Source organism: Schistocerca serialis, chromosome 2, assembly GCF_023864345.2.
Source record: "Schistocerca serialis cubense isolate TAMUIC-IGC-003099 chromosome 2, iqSchSeri2.2, whole genome shotgun sequence".
In the NCBI taxonomy this organism is placed as follows: Eukaryota; Metazoa; Arthropoda; class Insecta; order Orthoptera; family Acrididae; genus Schistocerca; species Schistocerca serialis.
The window spans coordinates 862,722,952-862,735,668 of NC_064639.1; positions in this window are offsets into that span (position 1 = coordinate 862,722,952).

The window sequence follows — 12,717 nt, forward strand, 5'->3', positions numbered from 1 at the left end:
GAATAGAAAACAGGGACTTATATGCATTGAGAATAGAAAATAGTGCATTGAGAATGGCTATCGAATGGCCGAAATCTGTAGTTGCGTAATAAAACATAAAAAAGGACGACTGATTGCTGTACTCTATAATGTATAAATACTAAAATTGTTAAGTTGTTATATATTTGTGCTCTGTGTGCCACGCAACTAAATTTCAAGCAAAAATGTAAGTAATTACAATAATTATACGAGGTAAAATTGCAAATCACTTAATGTATGCACTAAAATAAATATATATTTCTGTACAAGCACATACAGCAAATAAAGCTAATCACATTTTAGATCGATATGATGAATGTGTAATTGTAAGCACCTAATGATAGCAAATGTTGCGAAAGAGCATCGTTTTACTAACTTATTCATAAAAAGTGACTGAACAGTAGAAATTATTTTGTAAATGTACGATACACTCACCGTCCTCAAAACATTCCGTATAACATGGATAAATTTAAAAGTAGTCTTGTTGCAGTGTATATTTTATTACCATTTACCATTTTTATATTTTCTACATCTTCTACTCTTTGGCTAAATATGTTTAATAAGTAACTTCCCATTTCGTTTGTGTCTGTATAACCATTATTTTCCAAAACGAGGAGCCGTGTCATTGTCACTTTCCAATCCTACCAAACTTGCAGCTTAAATGAACGTGTTACAAGTTGAAGCATTCTTTGCATAAAATCGTATTTGTAGAGTTGAAAACTTTTGTAATTTTGCGGTAAAAGCTTTACATTTAGTACTACTGATAGCTGAACTTTGCAACTCCTGGATGCATTTTCATGTAAAATGCGTAAAATAGCCTTAGCACACAAGATTTGTGTCAAATAAATTAAATTTTCTGAAAGTAATCGACTTAACAGAATGCATGTGATGAAATACGGTAATGTGAAATAATACAGACGTAGTAAATATAACATCTAAAATACATATATAGTGCTTTGTGTCGTTGTTCCCCCCCCCCCCCCACCCCCTCCCCCCGCACTGAGCTCATTTAGTAGAAGTCCGCAGCTCGTGGTCGTGCGGTAGCGTTCTCGCTTCCCACGCCCGGGTTCCTGGGTTCGATTCCCGGTGGGGTCAGGGATTTTCTCTGCCTCGTGATCACTGGGTGTTGTGTGATGTCCTTAGGTTAGTTAGGTTTAAGTAGATCTAAGTTCTAGGGGACTGATGACGATAGGTGTTATGTCCCATAGTGCTCAGAGCCATTTGAACCATTTAGTAGAAGAAAAGTAACCTAATTATTTAGCCACAGTATCTGAGTTCGTTGGAGAGATGCCGTGGTGAGTGATTCTCTATGAGGAAAGGATGAAGACGCCGGCTGACGGGGTCACGAGGCGAGGACACTGGGTCTTCTGCGATACGGCGAACCTCAGCAGAGCCGCGGCGACGACTGACTCATCGGACGCGTTCACGGCGCGTCTGGAGGCAGGCCGGACTAGACCCGTGGGAAGCGTGACCGCAGTCCCCTCAATTGTACTGCATTCCTTTCTTCTATAACTTTTGTCTTTCTGTGGTCATCAGTTTCGTGTAATATTTTGTGCATAATTTCGACGCTAGGTACCTCTTTATACAATTAAATAGAGCGTCCTTTATCGTGCCACAAGGGTTTTAACTTTATATACATACCGAGAAAAAAAAGCACGACGCACAACGGAGGACTTACCCGAATGGAACAGAAATCGGTAAATGTGGTGTGTCTGTAAAGACGAACAAATGAATTCAGTTTCGGCAAAAATTGGATGATTCTTTCAAGACAAATTTAACAAATGAGTAACTCACTGGACAATTTTTGGTCCTTACTCAAGCAGTTATACGGCTTGAAATTGATTGATAGAGTTTTTGGATGTCGTCTCTACGAATAATTTGCCAAGTTCTGCCAATTATCTCGTTAAGTCCTCAAAATTCTGAGCTTGTGGGACGACCCTCCCATTAATGGTCCAAATGTTCTTCAAGGAGGACTGATCCAGCGACTCATCTGTCCAAGGTAGGGTTTGACAAGCACGACCACAAGCAGCAGAAACTCCTGCCTTGCGCAGGTGGACGGTATTTCGCTAAAATGTAAGTTCAAAAATGGTTCAAATGGCTCTGAGCACTATGGGACTCAACTTCTGAGGTCATTAGTCCCCTAGAACTTAGAACTAGTTAAACCTAACTAACCTACGGACATCACACACATCCATGCCCGAGGCAGGATTCGAACCTGCGACCGTAGCGGTTGCGCGGTTCCAGACTGCAGCGCCTAGAACCGCACGGCCACTTCGGCCGGCTTAAAATGTAAGCTCAGAATCGCTTGAGATGAAGGGGAACAAAACGGGGCGTAGAATATCGTCGACAGACAGCAATACTGTACGGGTGCAGCGGATGACAACCAAAGGGGTCCTGCTACAAAATGATATGGCACTCTTGGCTGCCGGGAACGAATTGCGTGTGACAGTCAGGCTGTTCCCTGTGTGCTCGGGTATCAGTTCGACATGTCAGTCCTCACTAAAGACAATTCTACTGCAGTGAATGGGTTTCCAGGCCACGACGACCTGATGTACCCAACAGGGATGGGGTAGTAACTTTACTGTCGGCTGCCATACTGCTTGACAAGCAGAAGTGATGGTCTGGGGTACGATTTAGTTTTATAGTAGGTCGCCTTAGGTTGTCATCCGTGGCACCCTTACAGCACAGCGATACGTCGACGATATTCTACACCCCATTTTGTTACCCTTCGTGGCAAGCCATTCTGGGCTTATATTTAAGCAAGATAATGCCCTCCCACACACAACGAGAGCATCTGCTGCTTGTCTTCGTGCTTGCCAAACCCTACCTTCACCAGAAAGTTTGCCGCATCTCTCCACAGCTGAGAATGTTTGGAGCAGTATCGGCAGGACTATCCAATCATCTCGGGATTTTGACAATCTAACGCACCAACTGGACAGAATTTTCCTCAGGAGTATATCCAACAACTATCAATCAATTCCAAGCTGAGTAACTGCTTGCATGTGGGTTGGAGGCGGACCAGCACGTTATTGACTTGCTCACTTTGTGAAGCTCTTTCTCTTGACTAAATCACACAATTTTTAATGAAATTGTAACCATTTTTCAGTCCCCAAGTGTACATCACAGTGTACATCACGTCTACCGATTCCCTTCCCGTTCAGAGAATTCCGTTGTGGTGTTTTCCTTTTCTCTTGTCTTAGAGTGTATTAACAGGTATCGTCCATGGCAACATTTATGGACTCTGGTCTACCAGTGTCGTTGTTCTGAGTTCAAAGCTGTTCCTCTCATTAGCACAGGACTGGGAATGTGGACAGTCCTTTACTTCAAGCTATGTTTTGAAACATAACGAAATGACAGGTAAACAAATGATTATAGTGTTAGCGCTACGAACACCACAATTCGAATGACAGGAAGAAGAATACCAACTCTAAAACCAAAACTACAACACTTGCAGAGGCGCAGTCACAAAGTTTGCCACTGAAGACTGCTTTCAAAACCGAAGACCAAAATTCCTTACTTCTGTTTCACTCAAACAATGCCTAATGCTCTCTATGAAAATACCCATGTTCAGTGGGGGTTTGATTTTATCGTGGTCTCACATACGAAAATTCGCACCGTCTTGCCATTTCTTCAGTTTTAATCTGCAAATATAAAACAATACTATGGCATTACTGTCCATAATATCTCCTCTGGGGTTATTCGCTTATCTCATTCAGGTATTTCTGTACGACGGTTCTTCGGCGAATTGCGCGTCTTTGTGATAAAGATGAAATGAAATGATTAAGACAATACAAACACCCAGTCGTCGAACTGAGAATGAACTCGGGACGCCGCGTTTCAGGAACAGCAACTCTAACCACCATTATTGTTGTTTTGGTTATTTTACACATTCACCCCTTACAGCTCGCCGTTATTCGTCTTCCATGACGTTGGTTCCATCTTCCATGAGAAAAACCGAATTATATTGTGTAAATGCGCCAATTGCAGATAACAGTACTCATTTCACTTAAATCGAAACAAAACTAATTTCCTTTTATGGCCTTGACGCCGTTTGGGAACAGAGTAAGGCTTTCCTCTCTATGTTGACATTAAACACTTAAAGTTTCCACTTGGAAGTATACCGTTAAGTTCTTTATGTTCGAGAAACGCTTAGAGAAAACCATCCTCGGCGTAGAACAAAACAGTTTTCTCCTCCTATTTTTAAAAGGCCACAAGATCACGAACTGTAGTTCATAACCGACAAAATATGGCCCCCAGCGCATATGGCACGAAAATGTTTTGTGGTTTGTAACCTGGTCTCGATACTACTTTCTAATGATTATTTAACCTGTCTGAAACATTCTGGTGACCTCGGGTCTGTTTCACACATACGCCTACAGCCTTCTTTCAAATCACTTTGTTAGTTACCAATGGAGATCCGAATGGGGAACTATTTAGCTTCCATCATATTTTACCAGAGACGATGTTATCATCTTGTAAAGTAACATTAGAACTGCATGTCCTCGGGAAAAATAACGGCTGCAGGTTCCCCTTGCTCTGAACCGTTCGCAGTACTAACGTAACGAGTCCACGTTTAGTAATGTAACAAGGTCAGATAAACAATATTGCACTCTAAGCGCAAACCATTTACTTCACATTCATAGTTTGGATTCCAGGAAAGTCACTTAACTGAGAATGGTATTTGTACATTCACTCATCAAATTGCACAAGCCTAAAATAATAGCATATCGCCAGTTGGTATTCTTTTTGATTTGGCCAAAGTGTTTGTTGTATGGATGATCATACTCCCATAGAAACACTGAAGTTTTGTGAAACTGGTGGCTTTAAATATAGCTCATTTGAATCAAACTTGTGAAACAGAATGGAAAAGTTGTGCTGAATAATTCAGATGATGTCAGAAAATCAGAAAAAAAATTTAGTGACTGGGGGAAAAAAAGATTGGAGAGGGCGTCCCACAGGGTTAAATTCTGAGACCACACATATGTCTTGTATTACGTGAAAGACATTTCACTTAACATTCATTGGCTCTTTCAGTGAAATATACTAGTGTTCTAATAAATCTCTCTAGAGGGGCAGCAACAGAGGAGTTGTTAACTGATATTTTCCATAGGATTATTAAGTGCTTCTCTGAAAACGGACTCTCTCTAAATTTTGAGAAAAAAGCACTACATTCATTTTGGTACAACAAACAGACTCATATCAACAACTGACATACCTCATGAGCAGGAATCAGTAAGTAGGGTAGAATGCTCCAATTGTTTCAGTGCGCATATTGACAAAAACTTGAACTGGAAGAAGCATATTGCTGAGCTTCTCAAACAGTTAAGTTCAGCTTCTTTTGCTTTTCGTGTAATTGCTAATCTTGGAAAAAACGTATCAGCTTTCGGACATTTATGCATATTTCCACTCAAGAATGTCTCACCAAATAATTTTATGGGGTAATTCATCCCTTAGAAAGAAAGTATCGATTGCTTAAAAGAAAGAAATAAGAGTAATATGTAGTTTTCACCCTCAGACGTCAAATAATTACCTCTTCAAGAATCCATCCATTTGAACTGCGCTGTCACAATACATATACTCGAATATGAAATTCGTAATAAATAATCCATCACAATTTGAGGGGATTAGTGATACCCATACCTCACAATTTGAGAAGAACAGTGATTTCCCTACCTACAACACTAGAGGGATGAATGACCCTTATTACTCAATGTTAAAACTGTCATTGGCTCAGAGAGGAGTTCGAATGCAGCAACAAAAAGTTATTGAGCTTTGCCCAATAAAGTAAAATGTCAGGCAGGCAGTGAAGCAAGTTCTAAATCCAATTTAAAGTCATTGTCCTGGAGAGCTTCGCCTACTCCACTAACCAGTTTCTGATTAAAAAATGGTAGCCAGTAAAGAGAAAAAAATCGTAGTTGCATGTGTAGGACTAAAAATAGTCGTGTTCAGTTATGTTAACGTTCATCATGTATGCATATTTTGTAAACTTATCGTTCAGAGGACCTATGAAACATGTAACTAATTAACTAAGTTAGTCATCTGCATTGTTCCATACCAAGCCACCCCTATATATATATATATATATATACTCAGTTGCTTATACTCAGTTTTCGTCTGTTAGGATTCTCAATGCTACAAAGGAAAACTTTTAGTAACATTGCGAAACACCTTTTTTTTGACTTTCCAGAGTAACTGATACAATAGGCACTTTAGATAACTGCCTGATATATCTAGTTCAAACTTCGTCACTATCAGTACAAGAATCATGTTTACTAATCTGGCAAAGCTGTTGGGTATTTCATAAGCATTGACTAAACCCCTACAAGTGAACGTAGTGATTTTTAAACGAGTGATCGCCGATGGTGTAAATTGTTTGTGGTGGAGCAAATTTAATACTTCTGCCTTTTTTCTCTTTATAAAAGACTATAGAGGAACTTACAATGCTACTGGTAACACGGATTTTCAGTTCTAAAGTAATGCATGCCCACAGAATGAATTATTTATATATATATATATATATATATATATATATATATATATATATATATATACACTTCGATCTAACTATTGCTATTGTAGAGATACGCAACGCACTCAACCTCGCTATAATATCATACCTATGGGTAATAACTATTGTTTAGTTGAGTGATATTCTTCCCAGTGTTGTGTCAATCTACAGCAGTATATTTATCGAAGCGTAAGGTGTGACATATCTTGCTGGGAAAAAGTACGTATTATTGTTGTACCTTGGGCGCGGTTTTAATTAAGCTTAATTTACAATTAAGCTAAATTTATAGTGAAGCAGGTCCAAGTTACTGATAACACATGGGGTTCATGTGTCTCGTTCCAGAAAGAGAGCGCTTTATCAGATTCAGTGGGCATGCTTTATAGCTGAAAATCTGTTATCAGTAGTTTTGTTAGCTCTTTTATAAAGATAAAAGAGGCAGAAGTATTAGATTTGCTCCACCAAAAACAATTTACGCCATCGGCAATCAGTCGTATAAAAATCACTAGGTTCGTTTTATAGGTTTACGCAATGTTTTTGAAATACCGAAGAGTTTTGTCAGATCAATGAAAATGATTTTCGTAGTGGTTGTGACGAAGTTCGAACTAGATAGGTCAGGCAGTTACCTTAAGTGCCTATTGTATCAGTTACTTTAGAAAGGCAAAAGAAAGATGTTTCGCATTGATACTAAAAGTTTTTATATATAGAATTGAGAATCCTAACAGTCAAAAACTGAGTCTAAGGAACGAAGCTGCAGATGGTACGCACTCTAGCGACGTCAGAACAATAGAAAACCGTGAACTATCCCCTAATGTCGTGACGTAAAGTGGCTGTGGCACGCTAACTTCCGACCGACAACAGATCCCCATCAATATCTCAGGGCAGTATGCGGCAGTGTTTGACTCCAGCATACAGGAGATTTTGCTTCACACCATACAGAACAAGGCCGTCGATGTGTGCCAAAGGAGCCAAAAACCATTTTACCAGTTGACGTTGTGTACAGCCCCATACGTACAGTAATAGTAAATTTATTTCGTTGCAGGCCACTGATTTAATTTTGTTATGTTTTTAGTGAACATTACTGCTTAATCTTAACCCTATACTGCGAAATTTGTTGTTAAGCAACTTCCAAACATCAATTATTTTCTGCTACGATTTTCCAAGTTTCGTCCTTGTATGGGCTACGATGCTTTCAGACAACGTTTACACGGTCTTATCCAGCCTGTAACACCATAGATCTAAGGCTCTACTGATTTATTTTGCTTTTGTTTTATTTAATGTTACATCGTTGAGCTTCTGTAAATCTTGTTTGATTGAATCGATAACACTAAACTCTATACTCCTTTCTTTGTTAAAACTTTGATGTCCTGGTTTGATTCTATGCAATGTAGTATATCTGTCACTAAATTCTTTGTCCCATTTGGAGGGAACAAAACTTACTGTATACAAGTGTAATTTTGTTTAAATAATAGATTTTTATAGAAATGTCAATATGTGCAAAGGTTCTGTTATATTTGAAATATTTGTTTACTGTTATGTAAACTGCTGACCTTCACTTAGAATTCTTAGTTATCTTACGTGTAAGAGATAGTGTGGTTCCCCTTGGGAACGGAACTTATAACACTACCGTCTGCTACTGTTGTACCATAACCTTAAAGTTGTAGGCACGTCGTGAAATAAAACTATCCTGTAAAAGCAATTATGGTACAAAGTAACAGAGCAGTGTTACCCCCTGAGAGGAATTTTGTTATGTTGATCGTGTTGTACCTAACAGAGGTGGCTCATCGGAAATGAAAGTCAGAATTACGTAAATATTTGAACAGTAACAAACAAAATTTTGCCTATCTGCACTATTTAACTGATAAAGAAAACGGTCGCCAGCCTAGCTAGGCAAGAGAATGATTAACATTCTCGTTCAAGAAAATACACTCCTGGAAATTGAAATAACCGTGAATTCATTGTCCCAGGAAGGGGAAACTTTATTGACACATTCCTGGGGTCAGATACATCACATGATCACACTGACAGAACCACAGGCACATAGACACAGGCAACAGAGCATGCACAATTTCGGCACTAGTACAGTGTATATCCACCTTTCGCAGCAATTCAGGCTGCTATTCTCCCATGGAGACGATCGTAGAGATGCTGGATGTAGTCCTGTGGAACAGCTTGCCATGCCATTTCCACCTGGCGCCTCAGTTGGACCAGCGTTCGTGCTGGACGTGCAGACCGCGTGAGACGACGCTTCATCCAGTCCCAAACATGCTCAATGGGGGACAGATCCGGAGATCTTGCTGGCCAGGGTAGTTGACTTACACCTTCTAGAGCACGTTGGGTGACACGGGATACATGCGGACGTGCATTGTCCTGTTGGAACAGCACGTTCCCTTGCCGGTCTAGGAATGGTAGAACGATGGGTTCGATGACGGTTTGGATGTACCGTGCACTATTCAGTGTCCCCTCGACGATCACCAGTGGTGTACGGCCAGTGTAGGAGATCGCTCCCCACCACATGATGCCGGGTGTTGGCCCTGTGTGCCTCGGTCGTATGCAGTCCTGATTGTGGCGCTCACCTGCACGGCGCCAAACACGCATACGACCATCATTGGCACAAAGGCAGAAGCGACTCTCATCGCTGAAGACGACACGTCTCCATTCGTCCCTCCATTCACGCCTGTCGCGACACCACTGGAGGCGGGGTGCACGATGTTGGGGCTTGTGAGGAAGACGGCCTAACGGCGTGCGGGACCGTAGCCCAGCTTCATGGAGACGGTTGCGAATGGTCCTCGCCGATACCCCAGGAGCAACAGTGTCCCTAATTTGCTGGGAAGTGGTGGTGCGGTCCCCTACGGCACTGCGTAGGATCCTACGGTCTTGGCGTGCATCCGTGCGTCGCTGCGGTCCGGTCCCAGGTCGACGGGCACGTGTACCTTCCGCCGACCACTGGCGACAACATCGATGTACTGTGGAGACCTCACGCCCCACGTGTTGAGCAATTCGGCGGTACGTCCACCCGGCCTCCCGCATGCCCACTATACGCCCTCGCTCAAAGTCCGTCAACTGCACATACGGTTCACGTCCACGCTGTCGCGGCATGCTACCAGTGTTAAAGACTGCGATGGAGCTCCGTATGCCACGGCAAACTGGCTGACACTGACGGCGGCGGTGCACAAATGCTGCGCAGCTAGCGCCATTCGACGGCCAACACCGCGGTTCCTGGTGTGTCCGCTGTGCCGTGCGTGTGATCATTGCTTGTACAGCCCTCTCGCAGTGTCCGGAGCAAGTATGGTGGGTCTGACACACCGGTGTCAATGTGTTCTTTTTTCCATTTCCAGGAGTGTAGTTATTAGGAACTTTAATGGAAAAACACAACCTATACATTGTCACACGCGAGTGCAGTGAACTCTGACACATACATATGTTTACGGTAAGATTGAAACTAACAGTTAGAGCAGCACAAACTGTTTGCAAAATTATAACAGATACCGAAACACACTATTACTTTCAGGGCTTACACAAACTGAATGGTCTTTATAACGTTATTATTACTATTCATTGCAGAATCATTAATTGGATATAGGTTAAGTCTCTCTCAGTTAAATAATTTACTATTTAAAATGAAAGTTAATTGGAATCCACTAACAGGTTGCTTCTCACTATCATTTGAATAAAGAAATTATGGTTTTCATAATTAGTGGTCTTCCCATTACTTGTTACCTAGCATTAACGCAATAGACAAACTGTGGATCCTGTTATATTATTAATATGCACTTCCAATACACAAGAGAGCAAACACGTAGCAAACATGAATACATAACGTTTCACAACTGCAGTTTTCCACTTTTACTACATTGAGAGACAAAATTAACATATATGTAAGATACTGACTCACCTTCTGCGATTTACAACAGGCAGTAATGTGATCATTTACTAAGCAAAATTTTATAATCCTCAGTCTTAAGAACTTTTAATTTGAAGTTGGCAACAACACATTAATAAGCAGTTTTACTAGGAATATTATTTTCAACAAGCATCATTAACTTTAACTTTCTTCTTACTATGTTCGAGAGGCATTAATTAACAAAAACACTGGTCTTTAATGTTCTTTCAGTAGGGACACTCGGTAATCAATTAAGTTCAAACGGAGAGGAACCTGAGAGGTGTTATAATCAGGAGAAAATCAAGTTAAGTACATAAATCCAGTTATAAGTTACCTTATATTTGTGCACACTAAAACATCCAATGTGCTGATCCTTCACTGTACATTATTATAGCATTCCGATACAGTGATTGCGCAATGTGGTGGCAACTGCATGTTGGTAGGTGGATTTGCAGACAGAATTGCTGGACTTTGGCCCTTCTTGGTGACGAGGATGAATACCAATTCCAGAATCGTTCCAGCTATTTATCCATCCATCCGAGGCATTGGAAAGTAGCAGAAAAAGCCTCTCTCGGAACCAGCACAATATGCATCTTTTACATGGCAATGCACAGTTTCGTAGCTCGTCCCCGACTCGTAGCTCGTCCCCAACTGACTCTTGTTCCACCTTTTCCACCTAGGCCAACCACAATTTGCGCGCGCTACTCAGTTCCGTTCCCGAAGGGAACCACTACACCTTTTACATACAAACTAACTAAGGACCCTAAGTGAGGATCAGCAGTTTACATAACAGCAACCAAATTCATTCAATAAAACAGAACATTTGCACATATCGACATTTCTGCAAAAAATTATTCACACAGAAATTACACTTATATATAGTAAGTTTTGTTCCCTCCAAATGGGACAAAGAATTTAAATGGGAGATGCACTACTTTGCATAGAACCAAACCATGACATCAAAGTTTTAACAAAGAAAGGAGTAAATAATTTTGTATTTTCGATTCAATTAAAAACATTTACAGTAGCTTTTGTAACGATGTAATATTAAATGAAAGAAAAGCAAAATAAATCAATAGATTACTAGAGCCATGGTGTTACAAACTGTGCAGCGTGCGCAAATTGTGGTAGGCCTAGGTAGAAAAGGTGGAACCAAGAGTCAGTCGGGGACGAGCTACCAAACTGTGCACTGCCATATTAAAATTGTATATTGTGCTGGTCCCGAGAGAGGTTTTTTCTGTCATTTTCCAATGCCTCAGATGGATGGATAAATAGCTGGAACGATTCTGGAATTGGTATCCATCAGCGCCACCATGAAGGGACAGAGTCCACCAATTCTGCCTACAAATCCACCTACCAACATGCAGTTGCCACCACATTGCGCAATCACTGTAAAAGAGTACTATAATAATGTACAGTGAAGGATCAGCCTATTGGATGTGTTACTGTGTACAAATACAAGGTAACTTATAATTGAATTCATGCACCTACCTTGATTTTTCCCTATCACAACACCTTTCAGGGTCCTCTCCATTTAAACTGCGATTACCGAGTGTCCTAGTTTGTGGAAAATATGAAAGCCTCAGAACATTACATAATGTTGTTTGCTCTTTCATAAGAAGGGAATATTCAGATTTACTGTGGATTGAGTGAAATTGTGGGAGGCAGTAAATGTAGTTTTGGGGAAGTTTCAAAGTCACCTATTTAATCATTTACTTCAAATAATAATTACCATAATAAATGGTAATAAAAACAATTTTTTTTATAAATTAAAGTTCTTAAAATTGAGGCTTATAAAGTTTTGTTTTGGTAATGATCACAGTGCTGCCTGTTGTAAATTTTACAAGGTGAGTCAGTTTCTTGTTAATTTGTCAACATCGTGTCTCACTGTAGTAAAAGTCGTGAACTGCATTTATTGAAAGTTATATACTCATGCTTGCTAAGCACTTGTTTCTTTTGGGTATTGAAAGTGCATACTAATAGTGTATTAAAATCCACAGGTTATCCTTTATCATTGTTTATGAAAACAATAATTTCTTTATTCAAAAGACAGTATAAAATAACCTGTTAATGAATTCCATGTAACTTTCATTCTAAACAGAATACTATTTAGTTGAGAGATACTTAACCTGTGACCAGTTGATAATTTTGCAGTGAACTACATTTATAATTTCATGCCAGCTAGGAAAATGTTTGAACAATAATACTGAACCTATTTCCAATTAATGATCCTGCAGTGAATGTTAATAGTAATGTTATAAAGACCATTCAGTCTGAACAAGCCCTGAAAGTAATAGTGTGTTTCGGTATC